Below are 22,019 nucleotides of genomic sequence, written 5' to 3'. Positions count from 1 at the left end.
CATTGCTACATCTCGTTAACTGACTCACTGGATTGCGACCTGACTGCTCCACTCATCACTTATTACCGATTCATTGACTGAGTGACTGACTGTCTCGGTCGATGGAAACTGACTGATGTGTGTGACACAGCTGGTGTCAGTCCCTCCCACTCAGCTGGGAGGGACTGAAGATGTGTGATCATGGAAGAGAAAGGTTAACGGAAAGGATGGTTCATGGGAAAGTGAAAAATAGGATGTTGGGAAACATAAGACGAATAATGATAGACAGACAATAAAGAGTATGAAAATTAAATCATAATAGAACTTAATACAAAAATACGATATAAAAATAAAAAATGAAAGCAAAGGAAGAAAGGAAGGAAGGAAGGAAGGAAGGAAGAGTAAGATGAAGGAAGCACATACATTGTGAAAAGTACTACAAATGCAGGTAGCCATTCTTCTGATGTCTTCCCCAAGCATCCAAACTCGCTACCATCTCTCAATCATCATCTGCGTCTCTAAGTATCTCCCAGTGCGATCTCTCAGTGTCTCCCAGTACGATCTCTCAGTGTCTCCCAGTACGATCTCTCAGTGTCTCCCAGTACGATCTCTCAGTGTCTCCCAGTACGATCTCTCAGTGTCTCCCAGTACGATCTCTCAGTGTCTCCCAGTACGATCTCTCAGTGTCTCCCAGTACGATCTCTCAGTGTCTCCCAGTACGATCTCTCAGTGTCTCCCAGTACGATCTCTCAGTGTCTCCCAGTACGATCTCTCAGTGTCTCCCAGTACGATCTCTCAGTGTCTCCCAGTACGATCTCTCAGTGTCTCCCAGTACGATCTCTCAGTGTCTCCCAGTACGATCTCTCAGTGTCTCCCAGTACGATCTCTCAGTGTCTCTAAAACGTCCTGGAATCCAGTCGTTTAGAAGTCAAGAAATAAATAGCAGCCAGATGATACTACAGGTACGACCTGTATTGTACGGTAATCGCAACTTTGATCAAACTGATGATACTGGAGGTACGACCAGGATCAAAATACGACTACGACCCAGGTCTTGTATGAGTAAGACCCAGATTATATTACAATTACGACCCAGGTCATACTACAAGTACGACCAGAATGATACAGGAAGTACGAAACAGGTCATACTATATGCACGGCCCACATCATCCTATAAGTACGACCCAGGTCAATCTATAACATCCATATAATATCACAGGTACGACCTAAGTCATGTAAGCACGACCCAAGTCATACCTTAAGCACGACCATGAGCGTACTGTGTGCCGGGTTTCAGCAGGTCCAGGTTGTCAACACAGCTCAGTCACAATGTCTGGTCCCTCGCCGCCCCTCGACACCTTGTGGCTCACAAAGCACCATAGTCTCCCACATCTAATATCTCATTATGCCTTCGCTCCTCGAGGTTCTTATCTCAGCAACACCTGGCTCCTGAAGTGCCTTCTGGATCCCGAAGTCTCTTATCTCAGCATCCCCCAGCTCCCGACGCCTCTCACCACAGCATCTCCCAGCTCCCGACGTCTCTCGTCTCAGCATCTCCCAGTTCCCGACGCCTCTCACCACAGCATCTCCCAGCTCCCGACGTCTCTCGTCTCAGCACCTCCCAGTTCCCGACGCCTCTCACCACAGCATCTCCCAGCTCCCGACGTCTCTCGTCTCAGCATCTCCCAGCTCCCGACGTCTCTCGTCTCAGCATCTCCCAGCTCCCGACGTCTCTTGTTCCTCAACAACAAGTTTCCCAAGCTTCAGTATTTAGTCCTTAATACCTTTCCTCTCCCCTCGGTGTCTGATGTCTGGGTGTCCCTACCCTCCCAGGGTGTCAAGAGCTCCCCTCCTGCTGCCTCGCTCAGCCAGCGGCACCTGCTCGTGTGCTGCCCAGCGTGCCAGAGATCCCCCTCCTGCTGCAAGTCGTCCACTGCCTCAGAGAGCCACTGGCTGTAGAAGAAGAGGCAGCGACGATTGCCCTCAGCCTCTCATCCACCAGCCTCAGGTGTCTGGTGACAACCTCCAGCATGACACCAGGGAGAGGGCGGTGGTGCAAAGAGGTACTGGTGGTGATGGTGAACGTAATGACAGTACTAGGTAATGACAGAGATGGTGATGGTTGTTGGCCGTCGCGGTGAGAGTTGGTTGTTCCAGTGTTTGTGTGCCACTGTGGCTAGGTGTGGTGTACCACCTGCACCTGTGGCTAGGTGTGGTGTACCACCTGTCACTGTGGCTAGGTGTGGTGTACCACCTGTCACTGTGGCTAGGTGTGGTGTACCACCTGCCACTGTGGCTAGGTGTGGTGTACCACCTGTCACTGTGGCTAGGTGTGGTGTACCACCTGCCACTGTGGCTAGGTGTGGTGTACCACCTGCCACTGTGGCTAGGTGTGGTGTACCACCTGCCACTGTGGCTAGGTGTGGTGTACCACCTGTCACTGTGGCTAGGTGTGGTGTACCACCTGTCACTGTGGCTAGGTGTGGTGTACCACCTGCCACTGTGGCTAGGTGTGGTGTACCACCTGCTGCTCACGACACAGTCCTGTTATCATTGAAGCAGTTCTGCTGCAGCTTCAGCGAGGGTGTGTTCGTGACCCCGACACCAGAGTCATGTTACGATAATTTCGTCTTCGTTACTGACTGCTTTATGACGCATATCAAATCCATTTTAGTCTTTCTCTATATATACATAGAACACTGCTAAGAAAGCCCAATATATTCTCTCACGCTTCAGTACAAAAGAAAGTTCCAACAAACCAGTTATGCACGCACCAGAGAACAGCTTCTTGAATTATAGACATATGTTTCACGAGAGCAAAGCACTGTCGCCTGCATCACACAAAGACGTGGCTGACAGTCTGAGAGCTGACGGAGGAGACAATAATGTCCTGGAGAATTATACTGGTCGTCTGCTGCTTGCTTGGCTACGTGGTTCCTCTCTCTCTCTCTCTCTCTCTCTCTCTCTCTCTCTTTCTCCTGCACTCGAGTGTCTCTCTACCTTATGCTTTAACAGGAACTTGGTATCATTCCCCAGGATTTTTAGATTCCAGTTTTAACGGTCTGTGAACCGTTACCTGGGTTAACGGATTCTCTCACTGTCTCTCCCAACAGCTGTTGCCAACACGGACGTGGGATGTAAAGTCCCAGTGTGAGGTGGAGTTTTACCGGTGCTGTAGATGATGTGTGAGGGTCGTGTCACTTTGTCTGTCATGAACCTTTATGCACGACTTTGCGAACCCATGAGCACTACGGTACGACCACAGAACATGACGGTACGACCCTGAAGTATGAAGGTACAGTCCTCGAGCACGACAGTACGACCTTCGAGTACGACGGTACGACCTTCGAGTACGACCCTCAACAGGGAAAACAATAGCGTGAACAGCAGGAACTGCTGTACGAACACCACCGTCATCAAGAATACCCGCTGCATCAACGGCAACAACAACAGTATCATCATCATCATCAACGGCAACAACAACAGTATCATCATCATCATCAACGGCAACAACAACAGTATCATCATCATCATCAACGGCAACAACAACAGTATCATCATCATCATCATCATCAACGGCAACAACAACAGTATCATCATCATCATCATCAACGGCAACAACAACAGTATCATCATCATCAACAACAACAGTATCATCATCAACGGCAACAACAGTATCATCATCAACGGCAACAACAACAGTATCATCATCATCAACAGCAACAACAACAGTATCATCATCATCAACAGCAACAACAACAGTATCATCATCATCATCAACAGCAACAACAACAACAGTATCATCATCATCAACGGCATCGCCAGTAACAGTAGCAGCAGCAGTGTCAACAGTAGCGACTGAAGCAGTAGCAGCAGTGCCAACAGTAGCGCCAGTAGCAGAAGCAAGAAAATCCAAGGTATCAAATGTAACGACGCTAACAGTAGCGACAGTAGCAAAAAGCATCAGAAGTAGCGCCACTCGCAGCAGCGCCAGTAATACAGTGACGGCCAGAGCAAGCATTAACAGGAGCCAACACCTGGTGGTCGTGTGTCACGCTGCCAACCACATCTGACACTCGGGCCAGCGTCTGACAACTGTAATGGTCAACAACACTAATGGCAGCCGGGAGATGAGCTCTCTCTCTCTCTCTCTCTCTCTCACCGCAGCACCCGCAGCGCCTCCCTTCCCTCACACAGCAGGAGGCCGTCCGACACACAACACTGGCCCTCCACAAAGCCAAGTCATGACAAAAGAATACTGCACCAGCAGACCTGCGTGCGTACATCAAGGCCACTGAAAATAATGTTCAACTCCTTCAACACGATACAAGAATCCTGCAGCTCTCCAATACGACCACTGGCTATGACGGCTGGATCCTTAAAGGTAAGGTTAAAGGCCAAGACTTCATACCCGAGGCTCGTGCCGTCGTTCATCCTACCTTTGTGTTCAAGAGTCGTGTCGTCGTGCCCGGGGGTCGTATCGTCGCCCTAAGGCGGTTGTATTTTCGCTAATGCAAGTGTCGAACTGAAATGTCCAACACACGTGTTATGCCCCAAATACCGGTGGCTCTAGTCATCTATGAGCAAATTTTCGGCGTCAGGGTAGGAGGACCTCTGCGTCAGGGTAGGAGGACCTCTGCGTCATGGTAGGAGGACCTCTGCGTCATGGTAGGAGGACCTCTGCGTCATGGTAGGAGGACCTCTGCGTCAGGGTAGGAGGACCTCTGCGTCAGGGTAGGAGGATCTCTGCGTCAGGGTAGGAGGACCTCTGCGTCACTGGAGGACCTTTGCGTCTGGAGACGACCTCTGCGTCAGGGGAGGACCTCTGCGTCAGGGTAGGAGGACCTCTGCGTCAGGTAGGAGGACCTCTGCGTCACTGGAGGACCTTTGCGTCTGGAGACGACCTCTGCGTCAGGGGAGGACCTCTGCGTCATGGTAGGAGGACCTCTGCGTCATGGTAGGAGGACCTCTGCGTCACTGGAGGACCTTTGCGTCTGGAGACGACCTCTGCGTCAGGTAGGAGGACCTCTGCGTCATGGTAGGAGGACCTCTGCGTCAGGTAGGAGGACCTCTGCGTCATGGTAGGAGGACCTCTGCGTCAGGGTAGGAGGACCTCTGCGTCAGGTAGGAGGACCTCTGCGTCAGGGTAGGAGGACCTCTGCGTCAGGTAGGAGGACCTCTGCGTCATGGTAGGAGGACCTCTGCGTCATGGTAGGAGGACCTCTGCGTCAGGGTAGGAGGACCTCTGCGTCAGGTAGGAGGACCTCTGCGTCAGGTAGGAGGACCTCTGCGTCAGGGTAGGAGGACCTCTGCGTCAGGTAGGAGGACCTCTGCGTCATGGTAGGAGGACCTCTGCGTCAGGTAGGAGGACCTCTGCGTCAGGTAGGAGGACCTCTGCGTCAGGTAGGAGGACCTCTGCGTCATGGTAGGAGGACCTCTGCGTCAGGGTAGGAGGACCTCTGCGTCAGGGTAGGAGGACCTCTGCGTCATGGTAGGAGGACCTCTGCGTCAGGGTAGGAGGACCTCTGCGTCAGGTAGGAGGACCTCTGCGTCATGGTAGGAGGACCTCTGCGTCAGGGTAGGAGGACCTCTGCGTCAGGGTAGGAGGACCTCTGCGTCATGGTAGGAGGACCTCTGCGTCAGGGTAGGAGGATCTCTGCGTCAGGGTAGGAGGACCTCTGCGTCATGGTAGGAGGACCTCTGCGTCAGGTAGGAGGACCTCTGCGTCATGGTAGGAGGACCTCTGCGTCAGGTAGGAGGACCTCTGCGTCAGGGTAGGAGGACCTCTGCGTCAGGTAGGAGGACCTCTGCGTCATGGTAGGAGGACCTCTGCGTCATGGTAGGAGGACCTCTGCGTCAGGTAGGAGGACCTCTGCGTCATGGTAGGAGGACCTCTGCGTCAGGTAGGAGGACCTCTGCGTCATGGTAGGAGGACCTCTGCGTCAGGTAGGAGGACCTCTGCGTCAGGTAGGAGGACCTCTGCGTCATGGTAGGAGGACCTCTGCGTCAGGTAGGAGGACCTCTGCGTCAGGTAGGAGGACCTCTGCGTCATGGTAGGAGGACCTCTGCGTCAGGTAGGAGGACCTCTGCGTCATGGTAGGAGGACCTCTGCGTCAGGTAGGAGGACCTCTGCGTCATGGTAGGAGGACCTCTGCGTCACTGGAGGACCTTTGCGTCTGGAGACGACCTCTGCGTCAGGTAGGAGGACCTCTGCGTCAGGGTAGGAGGACCTCTGCGTCAGGTAGGAGGACCTCTGCGTCAGGTAGGAGGACCTCTGCGTCATGGTAGGAGGACCTCTGCGTCAGGTAGGAGGACCTCTGCGTCATGGTAGGAGGACCTCTGCGTCATGGTAGGAGGACCTCTGCGTCATGGTAGGAGGACCTCTGCGTCAGGTAGGAGGACCTCTGCGTCATGGTAGGAGGACCTCTGCGTCATGGTAGGAGGACCTCTGCGTCAGGTAGGAGGACCTCTGCGTCACTGGAGGACCTTTGCGTCTGGAGACGACCTCTGCGTCAGGTAGGAGGACCTCTGCGTCATGGTAGGAGGACCTCTGCGTCACTGGAGGACCTTTGCGTCTGGAGACGACCTCTGCGTCAGGTAGGAGGACCTCTGCGTCAGGGTAGGAGGATCTCTACGTCAGGGTAGGAGGACCTCTGCGTCATGGTAGGAGGACCTCTGCGTCAGGGTAGGAGGATCTCTACGTCAGGGTAGGAGGACCTCTGCGTCAGGGTAGGAGGACCTCTGCGTCAGGGTAGGAGGACCTCTGCGTCATGGTAGGAGGACCTCTGCGTCAGGTAGGAGGACCTCTGCGTCAGGTAGGAGGACCTCTGCGTCATGGTAGGAGGACCTCTGCGTCAGGTAGGAGGACCTCTGCGTCAGGTAGGAGGACCTCTGCGTCATGGTAGGAGGACCTCTGCGTCATGGTAGGAGGACCTCTGCGTCAGGTAGGAGGACCTCTGCGTCAGGTAGGAGGACCTCTGCGTCAGGTAGGAGGACCTCTGCGTCAGGTAGGAGGACCTCTGCGTCAGGTAGGAGGACCTCTGCGTCAGGTAGGAGGACCTCTGCGTCATGGTAGGAGGACCTCTGCGTCAGGTAGGAGGACCTCTGCGTCAGGTAGGAGGACCTCTGCGTCAGGGTAGGAGGACCTCTGCGTCATGGTAGGAGGACCTCTGCGTCAGGTAGGAGGACCTCTGCGTCAGGTAGGAGGACCTCTGCGTCATGGTAGGAGGACCTCTGCGTCATGGTAGGAGGACCTCTGCGTCATGGTAGGAGGACCTCTGCGTCATGGTAGGAGGACCTCTGCGTCATGGTAGGAGGACCTCTGCGTCATGGTAGGAGGACCTCTGCGTCATGGTAGGAGGACCTCTGCGTCAGGTAGGAGGACCTCTGCGTCAGGTAGGAGGACCTCTGCGTCATGGTAGGAGGACCTCTGCGTCAGGGTAGGAGGACCTCTGCGTCATGGTAGGAGGACCTCTGCGTCAGGTAGGAGGACCTCTGCGTCAGGTAGGAGGACCTCTGCGTCATGGTAGGAGGACCTCTGCGTCATGGTAGGAGGACCTCTGCGTCATGGTAGGAGGACCTCTGCGTCATGGTAGGAGGACCTCTGCGTCATGGTAGGAGGACCTCTGCGTCAGGTAGGAGGACCTCTGCGTCATGGTAGGAGGACCTCTGCGTCAGGTAGGAGGACCTCTGCGTCATGGTAGGAGGACCTCTGCGTCATGGTAGGAGGACCTCTGCGTCACTGGAGGACCTTTGCGTCTGGAGACGACCTCTGCGTCAGGTAGGAGGACCTCTGCGTCAGGTAGGAGGACCTCTGCGTCAGGTAGGAGGACCTCTGCGTCAGGGTAGGAGGACCTCTGCGTCATGGTAGGAGGACCTCTGCGTCAGGTAGGAGGACCTCTGCGTCAGGTAGGAGGACCTCTGCGTCACTGGAGGACCTTTGCGTCTGGAGACGACCTCTGCGTCAGGTAGGAGGACCTCTGCGTCATGGTAGGAGGACCTCTGCGTCATGGTAGGAGGACCTCTGCGTCAGGTAGGAGGACCTCTGCGTCAGGTAGGAGGACCTCTGCGTCAGGGTAGGAGGACCTCTGCGTCATGGTAGGAGGACCTCTGCGTCATGGTAGGAGGACCTCTGCGTCAGGGTAGGAGGACCTCTGCGTCATGGTAGGAGGACCTCTGCGTCAGGTAGGAGGACCTCTGCGTCAGGTAGGAGGACCTCTGCGTCAGGTAGGAGGACCTCTGCGTCATGGTAGGAGGACCTCTGCGTCAGGTAGGAGGACCTCTGCGTCAGGTAGGAGGACCTCTGCGTCATGGTAGGAGGACCTCTGCGTCAGGTAGGAGGACCTCTGCGTCATGGTAGGAGGACCTCTGCGTCAGGGTAGGAGGACCTCTGCGTCAGGTAGGAGGACCTCTGCGTCAGGTAGGAGGACCTCTGCGTCATGGTAGGAGGACCTCTGCGTCAGGGTAGGAGGACCTCTGCGTCATGGTAGGAGGACCTCTGCGTCATGGTAGGAGGACCTCTGCGTCAGGGTAGGAGGACCTCTGCGTCATGGTAGGAGGACCTCTGCGTCATGGTAGGAGGACCTCTGCGTCATGGTAGGAGGACCTCTGCGTCAGGGTAGGAGGACCTCTGCGTCAGGGTAGGAGGATCTCTGCGTCAGGGTAGGAGGACCTCTGCGTCATGGTAGGAGGACCTCTGCGTCAGGGTAGGAGGACCTCTGCGTCAGGTAGGAGGACCTCTGCGTCATGGTAGGAGGACCTCTGCGTCAGGTAGGAGGACCTCTGCGTCAGGGTAGGAGGACCTCTGCGTCAGGTAGGAGGACCTCTGCGTCATGGTAGGAGGACCTCTGCGTCATGGTAGGAGGACCTCTGCGTCATGGTAGGAGGACCTCTGCGTCATGGTAGGAGGACCTCTGCGTCATGGTAGGAGGACCTCTGCGTCATGGTAGGAGGACCTCTGCGTCATGGTAGGAGGACCTCTGCGTCAGGTAGGAGGACCTCTGCGTCACTGGAGGACCTTTGCGTCTGGAGACGACCTCTGCGTCAGGTAGGAGGACCTCTGCGTCATGGTAGGAGGACCTCTGCGTCAGGGTAGGAGGACCTCTGCGTCAGGGTAGGAGGACCTCTGCGTCAGGGTAGGAGGACCTCTGCGTCACTGGAGGACCTTAAACTCGACCTAACCTAATCTAACCTAAACAAAAAATGTTCTCTATCAACCCTAACATTATTATATACCAGGGGGAATTATCAGGGAGAATTGGGGGGGGGGGTTACTTTTCGGGGAACAGGCGTATGTCTGGGTTGGGAGAGAGAGAGAGAGAGAGAGAGAGAGAGAGAGAGAGAGAGAGAGAGAGAGAGAGAGAGAGAGAGAGAGAATACGACAACACGAAAAAGAACAAAAGGACAAACTATGATCAATGATACGCAGCACACCTGCCAGCCAACAATGAAGGATCAAAAGTAACCGTGAAATGAGTACATCAAAATGAGGAAGAAGAAGAAAAACTTTAAAAAAGAAAGGAATTTATCTTGATTTACACAGGGACTCTGAAAAGTTCCGGAGTCTGACACAGAACATCAAAACTAATGAAGACAAGACGAACAGAGGGATCTGTTATGATTATGATATGGAGAGAATGACACTCTATAATGTGTGTGTGTGTGTCAAAGGAACATAAGGCCTGCCATGGAGCCCATCCTAACACGAACCAATTCCAGGAAAACTGATGATGATGATGCAAGTCAAAATTGTATTTAAATACGAGGACAAGTGATGGTACGTGTATGAGGGAGGAACCTGTGAATGTTGACAGTACAAAAGAAGTATAGAAAGTCCAATGACGGGACCCAACCACTGCAGAACTCCCTCCCGGTACAGTACAAATACGTTATCACACACACATGCATATCATATATATATATATAATGCAAACCCCCACTCATCCCTTTTGACACACCCACCATCACCAACCCGGCCCTCTACTTCACACACTACTACTAATCCCAAACACACACCAAACCCCTCAACATTTGCCCAGTCTTCTTCCTCCTTCACACACTCAGTACACACATCCCGCTCAGACCTACACACGCACTCTACTACCCCCCACATCACCTGCCCAGGCCTCATCCACCTCCACAACATAATAAGTCCTCTCGGGCAAAAGCAAAATTCCGGATATATAAAACGTTTGTTTCTCAAGGTACACAGAATTTCATATCTGGAGTTGCTCCACGAATGGTTGAGTTCCTCCCACTCAGATTATAACTCAAGCTGCTCCTTGAATGACCCAGTCTCTCCCACCGAGGTTATTATAACTCAAGCTGCTCCTTGAATGGCACAGTTCCCATCACCCAGTCTCACCCCCTCGAGGGATAAGAGCCCCGAGGAAATACTTGAGACTGATCCATGAATAGCAAATTTCTCCCCAGCTTAGTGGTCTCCGTCTCCACGCCTCCAGGAATGAGAAAATCTTCTTCTGAATATCAAAGGAATAGTGTAAAAAGTGTAAAAAGTAAATAACGTCAAAGAACAAGGTGTGTGTGTGTGTGTGTGTGTGTGTGTGTGTGTGTGTGTGTGTTATGTTGATACTTGTTGGCTTGGAAAGGGAAGTTAGCTACGTCAAGCTAATCATTCTTCACTATCTGCATCCATGACTGGCTGGAGCCTCACTCAGTGCTTTCAGGTTCCTCTGGAACCAGGTTGAGTTTCATGTTCATACTGCTGTCGAGGTCTTGGGTACGTCTGCTTGTTTCTACTGGACTTCTTGCGCTGCTTAAGAATTTGTCTACTGGTTATCTTTTTTTGTCAAGTTGGAGGCTCCAGTCACGGATAAAAGTCCACGTTAAGACCAAGCCTTAATGGAATAAAGAAAAGTTAATGAAAAGCGGAAAAGAAGAGCAGAGAAACTATTTTCGAATTTTGGAGTAAAAAACGTGTCTTTTAAAAGTGCCGCGTCATAGTTATCAGGAAGACATGAGAGGGAAGAGGTGTAGGTGTAGAGCTTGGAGGTGTAGGGAAAGAAACATTCATCAAAACAGCCTACCCCTCAGCTGCCAACGACCACATAGTATTGCGTGGTCTAGCTCGTGGTGGGGGCACACCAACAGCCAGCTCTCGTGAGCAAAAACACAAAATTATACCTACAGAAGAGGGAAAGTCAAACAACATTGAGGCATACGGCAAGCACCTCAAGTTTTGAAGTAAGGCTGGAAGGCTTTACGAATCGGAACGCTTTCTAATCAACCATGTCAAGTAAGGGTGTAGAGTTAGAACCACCTCACACGTCAGGCCAGCCTTCTAAGGACGGCTCAATCCCTTGCATGAATGGAACAACTATTCGGGAGAAAATATATTTCGACATCTAAAGAGAACTTTCTTAGAGGCAGACTTATCTATTTCCGAAATGTGTGCTTTTCAAGAAAGCGTGGATGTTACACTATCAACCAAGTATGATCACCGAGATAAGAGGTGAATTAAAAAGAAAAAAACGTCAAAAGAGATGAAAGTTGTAAGGAATTTTCGATAAAGAGATGGGTTGAAACTTAGTCTTGAAGGCAATAAACTTAACTACATTTTGCCTACCCCACAAGTCTGTGTTTATTGAGGAAGTTGTGTAGAGAAGCGATGCAGATCGAGTGAAAGAAGAAAAATAATTGAAGGCTGAGAAGAAATGCAGTGCCGAGTCGTTTGCGTATGAGTGCATTTGGTTATTTGTGGAGAAAAGGAAATTGACAAGATGTAAAAAAAAGTGTAGAAGACAGGACAGATCCATCAACAACCACGGAGATAGATCGGCCGGAGAGGAAGCTAGATATGAGAGAGCAAAGTGGAGAGAAGCCAAAAGAGGGGAGCTTAGAGATACGACCCCGATGTCACACCCTGTCAAAAGCTTTGGATTATGTCAAGGGACCTACATAGGATTCCCTAAAATCTTTCATGGAGGATGACCAGACATTAGTAAGACAGGAAAGCTAATCACTAATGGATCTGGCCTTACGGAAACCATACTGGCGATCAGAGACAAGACTCCGAGATTCAAGATGTCTCAGGATATGGGAGTTGAGGAGGGAAGTGGCGGATGTCAAAGCAACAGGACGATAGTTAGCGGGGTTTGAACGATCACCCTTTTTATGGATGTGATGTGCCAATACATGTTTCCAAGAACAAGGTAAACAGACGAGCAAACACTGGTGCAAGTTCGCAGGCACACTCTTTGAGTACACAGGGGTGGATGCCATCAGGACCATAAGCATTGTTAGTGTTCAGAGACAAAGGCGCTTTTAGAATAGTTCGAGAGAGATTACGGGAAGGGGCATAGGATTAGTAAGAGGAGCATTAGGGGGTGAAGGAATGTTAGAGTCATCCAAGGTGGAGTTAGAAGAGAAACGGGGACCAAAGAGTTGTTTTGTCTACGGGAGAGACAGCTGATGTACGGTCAGAACGGAAAAAAGGAGGAAATGTAGAACGAGAGTTGTTAAGAGATTTTCATGTTGTTCTTCAGCGTTAAGATGGCTAGGAAGGTATTGTGGATCGCAGTGCCCTTTTTGTATCGTCTGTGGCTTCAGCTTGGGTGATCTGGAGGAGATAGGTGGGGGTCCTGGGTTTTGGAGTTGGTTAGGACTGGAAGGCTTTCACCAAATGTGATGTTTAGCTTACGGGAAGATGCCAAAACCTGCACAGGCTGGTTAACCCCCAGTTTTCCTCGGTGGTTCTCTTGCTGATGTGGTCTATATAATCAAGTCTCGTCACGTTGGTGTGTGACTCACGATATCACAGGTCTTGTGGTGTGATATCCTCTCTCCGTCTATCATGGCGTCGTTGGCTTCTATTTTCCAATCCTTCGCACAGGCTGAACTGCTGACCTGTGTCAGTGCCAAGGTCATAGGTACCTGGCCCACCTGCTGGGTCGTGACCTATAGTACCGAGTCCCTGGTCAAGAGACCCACCTGGTGGGTCCTGATGAAGATGCTTCTTAAACTTGGATTTGCTTAATCATAAGTAAAATCATAACCGTCTTTGATATATTTTCACGTTATTTCGTTACGATTCTTAGGCATGTTGACGTACTGGCATTCTGAGCTCGATAACCATAGCTTCAGATATTCATAGTTTGATATCCACCACAATCTTGACATTTGCACAAGTAGTGATATCCTCAGCTTACTTCACTGAAAGACTGAGTCACAATTCCGATATCTTGCGTTTGACATTCTTTTTTTCATTTTCACGTTTTGCAGTAAAGGTTTGACACACGTGAAACATCTGACAATTACAGTTTGACATAAAAAATGATGTTTATGTTTCGTAAGTTAAGAAATCTTTACGTTTTGTGATAACGATTTCATGAAGATCTTACTGGGTGAAGGTCTCTCGACCATGATCGTAAGGCATCTCACAAAGTCAAATCTGCAACTCCAAAATTCTTCTCCTCTACTTAAAACAGAAACTAATGCCATCCTTAGCTTTTAGCTTTTAAGTCGTGGGATCTACTAAAAGTATTATGATTCTTATTCTTTTAATATCAAGACCGCGGTGTACACACGACAAAAATGATCTTACCACTTTTTGTGTGAAACAATATGACACGACAGACAAAGGCTTTTGAAAAATACCTATTGGTCTGCCCTCACACTGGTAGCCCTGCTTTCCTGAAATTGTAATATACCTGTATATCGACTGCTAATGCCAATTCTATAATTTACCATAATCAATATAATTATTTTTTATAGAAATTAATATATAGTGGGGATACCATATTTATTAAGAAGTTTGTCTCAGTCATGCTTATCAACCCAACCCACACAACGCGAGTCGTATCGATCATTTCGAAAGTCATCGGACCCATCCAGAAAGATATTTCTTTTTCATCTTGTATCCCTCAAATTCATCGATACTTTAAGCAAGAGACAAATGTAAGACCTGCGACCTTCCTGCATCAGGACAACACAAAGGTAGGAGGAATGCGGCGCAATGCCTGGGTTCTTTTGCTTCCAGAACTACAGCATTGTGCGAGCCAACTGGTGCACAACTGCCTCATCTGGAGGACGTTCGTTGCCTCTCGTGGCTGGAGTATTTAAGAGAATAACTGGAGTGTGAAGGACTGTGGCCACGGATGAAAGGGGTGGTGGCTACCGACCGTGAGGTGTGCCTTCTTGAGTGTTTCCAAGTTGCCTTAGAGTGCATGAGACGATGTGATCTTGCTTCCTGGAGATTCAAGTTGTGTTTGACGGTGTAAGTAGAGTGGATCGTGTGAACTGATCATTGGCTTATGAGGAAACAAATTTACAATGACACCCGGAGGGACCAGTTAAGTGTTATCATCTGTAAACGTTTTTAACGTCTACGAAAATTGAACAATAGAAAGAGTTTGTCTATAACAGAAATCAGGTAACAATTTGCTCGTTATCTGTAACTGATTGTCTATCAGTGCTTATGTAACGATTATACAGGTGCCAATTATCAACCTTACTTTTTCTTATGAATATGGCGTCGCCTGAGGCCTTATAATTCGAAGTGGTTGGTGTTACTTGCCAGTCTTCTGTATCTGTCACTCGTCTGTGGATGACCTTCTAGTACTTACTGTATTCAGGACAATACGTCTATCCTCTCTGTTTTATAAATATCATGGCCGAGTGATCTGAATCATAACACATTATAAATATTTTTTTCCTATTATTCTTTGTTATTATGCAACGCGCCAGTTTCTCTCACTGTCAATATTGTTATCAGTCCAGGACGATCTCTTAACCTGGCGAGTCCAGTCGTTGACAGGTGCCATTCTTCATCACGCATCCTTTATCTTGAAGTGCCTTCCATCCTATCGTACTTATCGACCGTGTTTGACAGTCGTGACATCCCCAGCTCGGCCACCACGCTGCCCGGAACCAATACCAAAAACAGTTCATAACTTCAGAATACTTGTGTCCTGCTTGGCACCGCTGGTCAACATATTGCAGCCTTGAAGATGTTTTACTTCCTTTATGAAGCGTTGCTTTGTAGTTCACTTCTCAAACTGTTTTTGTCATCACACTGGAGCCCAAACTCCCTGGTCTGAGGAGGCTTAGTGCCTGTGCTGGTGATGTATTGTATTTCCTCAAAAAAGAAAGAAATACACGAGTTTGGTCCTGGAGTCCAGAGGGACGCAGTCTGTGGCGCCTCTGGTAGGTTGCCTGGCGTTGTGGGGAAATTAGATTTCTGGACTGTGGGAGGGTTACTTGTGACGACAGTGGAGGCCATTAATCTTAAGGGAGTTTATCGACTCGCTAAGCGACTCAATTATTTCATTAGCATTCCACATGCCATCATCCGTTTGTGTGTCATCACCAGCAAACAACGAGACAGTATTGATAGTAGTCATTCATTACACGTGACGTAGGTGAGGAAAACTCAGGTTTTCGCATTACACTTGATCTGGTTTGAATCTGCTTTACTCTTGTGTTCCTTCAAAGTCCCGTGTATGGTGGACCAGCAGTCATTACCCCCCAAACATTTTCTCGGTATTCTATAACAGGAAGCGTATCAATAATATGTCACAGTTTGTTTTCTCCCACTCTATATAATAGTTTATCACTACAATTATCATCATGTTCCATAGTGCCTTACCTCTTTGTTTAATGTCTTTCCTCATTGCAATCTTTAATTTCCCTCATGTGACTCATGTTCATTTTCATATATTTCCTCATTGGTCAAGAGTCTTTCTTCTACGTTCCAGTCTTCCAGCGCTTCTCTCATCCAGCGCATCTCACTGTTTCTCACTCATTCCTCAAAACAAACCTCATACTCACCTTTTCCTCCCTCACACTGGCACAATGTCACCCTCATTGGTATGATTTAGCTTCGCCTCAGGCATGTTAATTAGATTTACAGTCCTCATTAGTCATGTGGATTTTCCCCACAAATTCCCTTCTGCCTTTGTTCAGTGTCGTCTCATTTCCATATTCCTTCACCCAATGTGGATTGTATGAGACACTGTGAGGCGCTTAGCGCAAATGAAGCATTTTCTCTTGGCTTTAATCTATACCTGTCCGTTGTTGCGTGTGTATGATAGTATGTATGTCTGTGCCAGTCTGTCTGTCCGTCTGTCTGTCTATCTGTCTGTCTGTCTGGCCCTTAGCGTCTCTGTCTCCCTGCCTGTGATATCCTCCCCCTGGCCGCTCTAGCTACACCCAACACCCGAGGGTGTCTCTCCAGTACACACCGTCTTCCACCCTAACAGCTTCTAATTACCAATTACTTTGTCTCCTAAGCCCTACTTCGCCCTATTATCCTCCCTAACTACCAATTACCGGGTCTTGCCCCTCCCCCTGGCCTCTGTTGATCAACTCACTCTACAGCAGGCCCCTCTGCCCTCACCCCTCCCCCAGCCCCTTCGTCCTCATCCCTCCCCCAGCAACTCTGCCCTCACCCCTCCCCCAGCAACTCTGCCCTCACCCCTCCCCCAGCAACGTATTGTCTTTCCAAATATTTCTCCTCGCTCATGGGTCATTAATTGAATTTTCCTCATCTCTAATTTGCTTTTGGTCTCCCTCCAGACCCACGCACCCTCCCTCCCTGTCTTTGCCTGTCGTTACCAGACCCTTTGACCTCCCACTCCTTCCATCACTTGAATCAAGAGCCATTAAGCTCAACCTGACCTGACCACTGCATCTCTTTACTCTGCACTGACCTCTGACATCCCCTTCTTCCCAACCAGACCTTTAACCCACCTTTCCTCCCTCTCATCTGACCTTTGACCTCATCCTAACATTTGACATTTGACCTTACTTTCCTTCTAAAACTTGACCTTTGAACTCATACTCTTCATATGTCTGACATCTGACTTAACTCTTCCTTACAAGATCCAATCTCAGTTTCCCTCGCTTGCCCTTTGATTCCCCTCTCCTCCCCACACCTCACCCATGACTTCCCTCACCTGCCTCACCTATGACCTCCCTCACCTGACCTGTAACCCTCATCCTTCTCACTTGCTGTCCTCAGGACCTTTCATCTGTCCCTTGACACCCTCATCTTTCCTTCCGCTGTCTGACCTCTCTCCCTTTCCCTTCACCTGCCCTTTGACCCTTTCCCTCCCTTCACCTTCCCTTTGAATCGTTCACCTGAGACTGGTGTGTAAGTAGTTACCAACTGGTACTGTACGGGGAGGGTGTTTTACACTCGTGGGTCCCCATCTCTTGAACTTTTCCTATCAAACAACTTTTCATACGTCTCTATAGTGTTCACATTCATAATATTATTAAAGTCAGTCAATTCACTGACAACCTTAACACTATAAAAGTACTTCTTTATATCTTTTATAAGTTTCTTGTTTGATTTCATGTTATGGCCTCTGACTGTTTTGTACTAGCGACTTTCGAAGAACTGTACAATGGTGGCATCGTTAAACAAGTTGAAAAGCTTTGACTTTAATCAGGTCGCCTCTTACTCCTCCCTTATCCATGGTGGGTAATACAGGCCTTTAATCTTTTTCTGTAACTCTCTTAATTCTGGTACAGTCTTCGTTGCCCTCCTCTGGACCTTCTCTATTACGTCTTTGTGATTCTTTAAGGAGCGCAGACCAACCTTACAATGCACAGTTTAGCTGCTGTCTAATGTAGGATGGGAACACCGTACTCTATTTCCCTATCTATACACGTGAATGTTATTCAGATATTTTCCTGCAGACAGTTTGAATCCTTTACTCTTCTTATGTGGGACTCCGGCTACAGGTTATGATGATATAGGCACTCCCAAATCTCACTCGCACACAGATTTCTCCAACTTATTTTCTGTTTTATATAATATTAGCATCAGGGCATTTTATCTCTGTCTCATCCTCATTACTGTACATTTACTCGGGTTGAATTTTATCAACCACATATCAGACCAACTCTGTAGTTTGTCGAGGTCCCCATGTATGTTGATGCAATCCTTTTCGCTTCCACTTTCCTTATGATCATCGGATCATCGGGAAACATATACAGGAAATAGTCCAATTCTTCTGGGAAGTCATTTCCATACAGAAAAAAAAATTGGTCCCAAGACACGACCCTTGTGGCACGCCACTGGTGACCTCAACCCATTTCGTTAGGGTTCCCTCAATACACGTCCTTTGTTCTCTGCCACTGAGACTGTTTTCTATCCATCGATGTAATCTCTCCCTTACTCTTGCCTGGAGATCCAGCTGCTTCATCAGGCTCTTCTCTGGCAAAGTGTCAAATGCTCTCTGGCAGTCTAGATACCGACAAACCACCCAGCTTTCTCTTCAGTCTAAAACAGAGCTCACTCTCTCGTAGATATGCAAGAGGTTCGTTATGCTTGATTCCCTTTCCTTAAAACCGTGTTGTCTCTCACTTAAGTAGTTTCTTCCGTGCAAGAAGCCATCCATTTACCTCCTGATTACCATCTCCACTGCCTTACAGACCACACTCCTCACGGGGACCTGTCTGTAGTTCTGCACCTCTTCTTGGTTTTCTTTCTGATAGAAAGACATGATGTTTGCCCTCTGTCGTGTTCCTCTGCCACTTGACCAATCTCCAGCGACATCTAGAACAACATTTCAAGCAGTGTGTCCAGTGTGTCCGCACACATCTTCAGCACATATGGAGAAATTTCATGAGGACGTGAGCCATGTGTGAGTTACGATCCTCCGGTATTCTGGGGCCACAGCACCCTCCACTGGCCTGGCATATCCTTGCATCATCCATTATAACTCTCCCCTAAGCCTGATTAGCTGCTTTTTAACCGACAATTTAATTCTGGCGAACACGTGGAAAAATTCTGGATTATCCCCGCTTTACCCACAATGTTCGTTCCTTGCCTTCCTGCCCGTGATTAGGGGGAGGGGGAGAAGAAGAAGAAGGAGGAGGAGGAGGAGGAGGAGGAGAGAGAGAGAGAGAGAGAGAGAGAGAGAGAGAGAGAGAGAGAGAGAGAGAGAGAGAGAGAGAGAGAGAGAGAGAGAGAGAAATTCATACTCGTGATGCCCCATTTCTCAGTCTTGTATATGTACCATGTCTTTTACGCGTACACACACACACACACACACACACACACACACACACACACACACATCCTGCCTAAGCCAGTTACCCAGTTATCGACCAACCCTGGGGGGAGAATACCAACCCTGGGGAGAGAATGACCATCCCTGGGGGGAGAATGACCATCCCTGGGGGGAGAATGAGCAGCTGGGTTGACTATCGGCGAAATGCCACGGCAACGATTCGATCACAGGCGAGCCCGTGCGTGATTCATGGTCAGCGACACTAACCACTATACCACAAATGCGCGCGCGTGTGTGTGTGTGTGTGTGTGTGTGTGATTACTATTTGTGTGTTACGGGGAGAGAGTTTTAAAATCATGTTGTCCAGTCTCTTAATCTTGTATACATGTACTATGTCTTCACTAGGATGTATGTAGACACACAGACACAAATTCTAACCTAAGCCAGGGACCCAATTTATCGACCAGCCACTAGGTGGATGAACAGCAGGGTGGACTGTGGACCGGCTGTCGCGACCAAGATTCGAACGTAGGCGGATTTGATCCCAGGCGGCCCGTGCATGCATAATGGTCAGTAACGCTAACCACTACACCACCAGCTGGACTTACCTGGCTACGTCCTCCCCTGCGACAGGTCGTCCAACGTCACAACGACCTGTCGTCCAACACTTGGGACGAACCACTACGGGTCTTACCTGGTGAGAGAGAGATACAACGATGGTTAGTGTACTTCATGAGTGTGACCTGTCAGGTCGCCAGGGCACGACCCTTGAGCACGACGGTACGACGCTCAGACATGATGACATGACTCTTGACCTGACCCTAAGGGTCGTAACGTCGTGCCCTGGAAGGCCTCAATAACAAACATGTTCCTAAACAAGATGGGTGATGCTGCGTTGCCGTATTCTCTTCTAAGAAAAATATTGATACTTCTGTTGAGGGAGGAAGTGTAGCTACTGCTGTTGGTGGTGCTGGTGTTACTGTTGGGGTTGCTACTGTTGGTGATGGTGCTATTGTTTGTAGTCCTACTGTTGGTGATGGTGCTATTGTTTGTAGTCCTACTGTTGGTGTTGATGCTATTGTTTGTAGTCGTCCTGTTGGTGATGGTGCTAAGTGATGATGATGTTATTGCCAGCACGTCGCCCCCTGTATACCACACTGCTCAAATTCGCTTTCTCCTGTGCACGCCTTACATCATCTTGCCTGTTCAAGCCACGATCATTCAAACCATCATATATTCCATCCTTCCATCTCTAATTCGGTTTCCCCCTTCTTCTCCCTTCCTCATTTGGTATATACATGTATCCTCACCGTCAGCTTCTCCTCACTCATTCTCACCCTATGTCCAGAGAATTTCAGCACATCCTCTTCCAGCTTCCCCATACATACTTCTCAACACACTGGGCCGGGTGTGTGTGTGTGTGTGTGTGTGCGATGGTGTCTCTAACAGACCACAATGGCCCTCAACAACTTACAAGAAGTGCTGGCCTTCCTAAACCATGCTGTCCTTTGTGGCCAAACTACCACACAACCACCTTGTCCCACAGCACACTGTTGCGAGACTACCGTTAGGCACCTGAACCCTTTCCTCCCCTACGGTGAAAATAACGTCTGGTCCTTTTTTACTATTTGCACCAACCGGTTAACACCGTCGCTTCTGACAAGATTATCACACTGAGGGAGAAAGTGAAGTAAAAATCGGGACATTAACAATGAACACATGAAAACAGAGAACACGATTAGAAATCTAGTCCGAAGTGACAAGAACAGACCTAACAGACTGTAACAAAGACACGAGAAACAAAAACACAAATACAACAAACAAAAATACAGACAATATGGAACACACACGAGACAAAAGCACAAACACAACAGAAAAGAACACAGACAAAACAGAGAACAAAGACACAAGAGACAAAAGAACAAAGAAAATAGATACGAACACAGAGAACAGACACGAACACACCCACAACACAACAGACATTAACACAGACAGAACATACAAAGATACACTCAAAACAGACAAGAACACACTCACAACAGACAGCAACAGAGTGACAACAGAGAGGAACACAGTCGCAACAGAAGAAAACACAGACACCAAAGACAACAGACACAACACTCAGCAGAGAAGAAAACACACACAACCCAACCAGGTCAAGCCGAGGTGGGCCTCACAACCAAAGACATCACAACCCTGGAAGGTAGACCCAGTGTGGCAATCACAGAGAAAGCTTCTAACCGAGAACCCGGACCAACAACCCACCAACAATTTCTTGCTGGTCTTCTGCCACAGGAACACCTGGCCACACCACACATACCACAGGTAAATATTCATACCAGCACATCCATCCGCTGTCTACTTAAGTGACTGGAATTTCCAAACCGCCAGCGAGCGTGTGTTTACATGCATATGTTATGTTGTGTGTGTGTGTGTGTGTGTGTGTGTGTGTGTGTGTGTGTGTGATTACTGCCTTTGTGTCAAGGACATCGAGTTTCATACTGGGGTTGTCCTCTCTCATAACCCTAAAACTTATCGGGATATATAAATCCCAGGTTGGCCCAGGTAACCAATTTAACAACCAGGTTTAAACTAAAGGATGTGAGCCGCTGAGCAGGCATTTGTCGTGCTCTGCATCACTGCCTTTTACTCTTTCATTGTAGATAACGTTTACGTAAACATACTATGTATGCAGGGTTGTAATAGGCCTTGTACAACACTTGTAGCTCACGGAGGATGAGACGGAACGAATCCTGTATTGATAAGAATGCAATGAATACGATGTTCATGGCAGCGCTGGTCCAATCCTTCACAATGTTTTGCTTATTTTGTAAGCCCAGGACACCGTAGGACGCCCTCTGATGCGACTCCTGCAGTCACGAGGCTCCTCCACTCCACGCGGGAGGATGGTAAGGTGGGTTCCTCTGGGAATGAAACGTCCTCAACAACTTTATATACTCCTTTCCATCCGCACACCATGATGAAGTGGTGTCGAAGGTGACCTCTCTTGTGGTTTTTACCACTGGCAGGTGGACAAACACACACACACACACACACACA

At 49.1% G+C, this 22,019-nt stretch overlaps 1 protein-coding gene across 2 annotated transcripts in view; it reads right to left on the bottom strand.

The window, feature by feature from the left end:
• The window catches only part of LOC139749635 (somatostatin receptor type 5-like), a 281,438-nt gene that overhangs the window by 201,446 nt on the left and 57,973 nt on the right, over nucleotides 1-22,019 (bottom strand). The window contains exon 2 of one of the 2 annotated variants that reach the window (XM_071663797.1): nucleotides 19,568-19,653. The exons of the other annotated variant lie outside the window; for it this stretch is intronic. The gene's annotated coding sequence lies outside the window, so the exon portion shown is untranslated. The remainder of the gene's footprint in view (nucleotides 1-19,567; nucleotides 19,654-22,019) is intronic. 2 annotated transcript variants of the gene reach the window in all.

The sequence above is a fragment of the Panulirus ornatus genome, chromosome 1 (genome assembly GCF_036320965.1).
Source record: "Panulirus ornatus isolate Po-2019 chromosome 1, ASM3632096v1, whole genome shotgun sequence".
Classification (NCBI taxonomy): Eukaryota; Metazoa; Arthropoda; class Malacostraca; order Decapoda; family Palinuridae; genus Panulirus; species Panulirus ornatus.
Note: the sequence above shows the minus strand (reverse complement) of the source record. Positions and strands in the feature narration are given on the sequence as shown.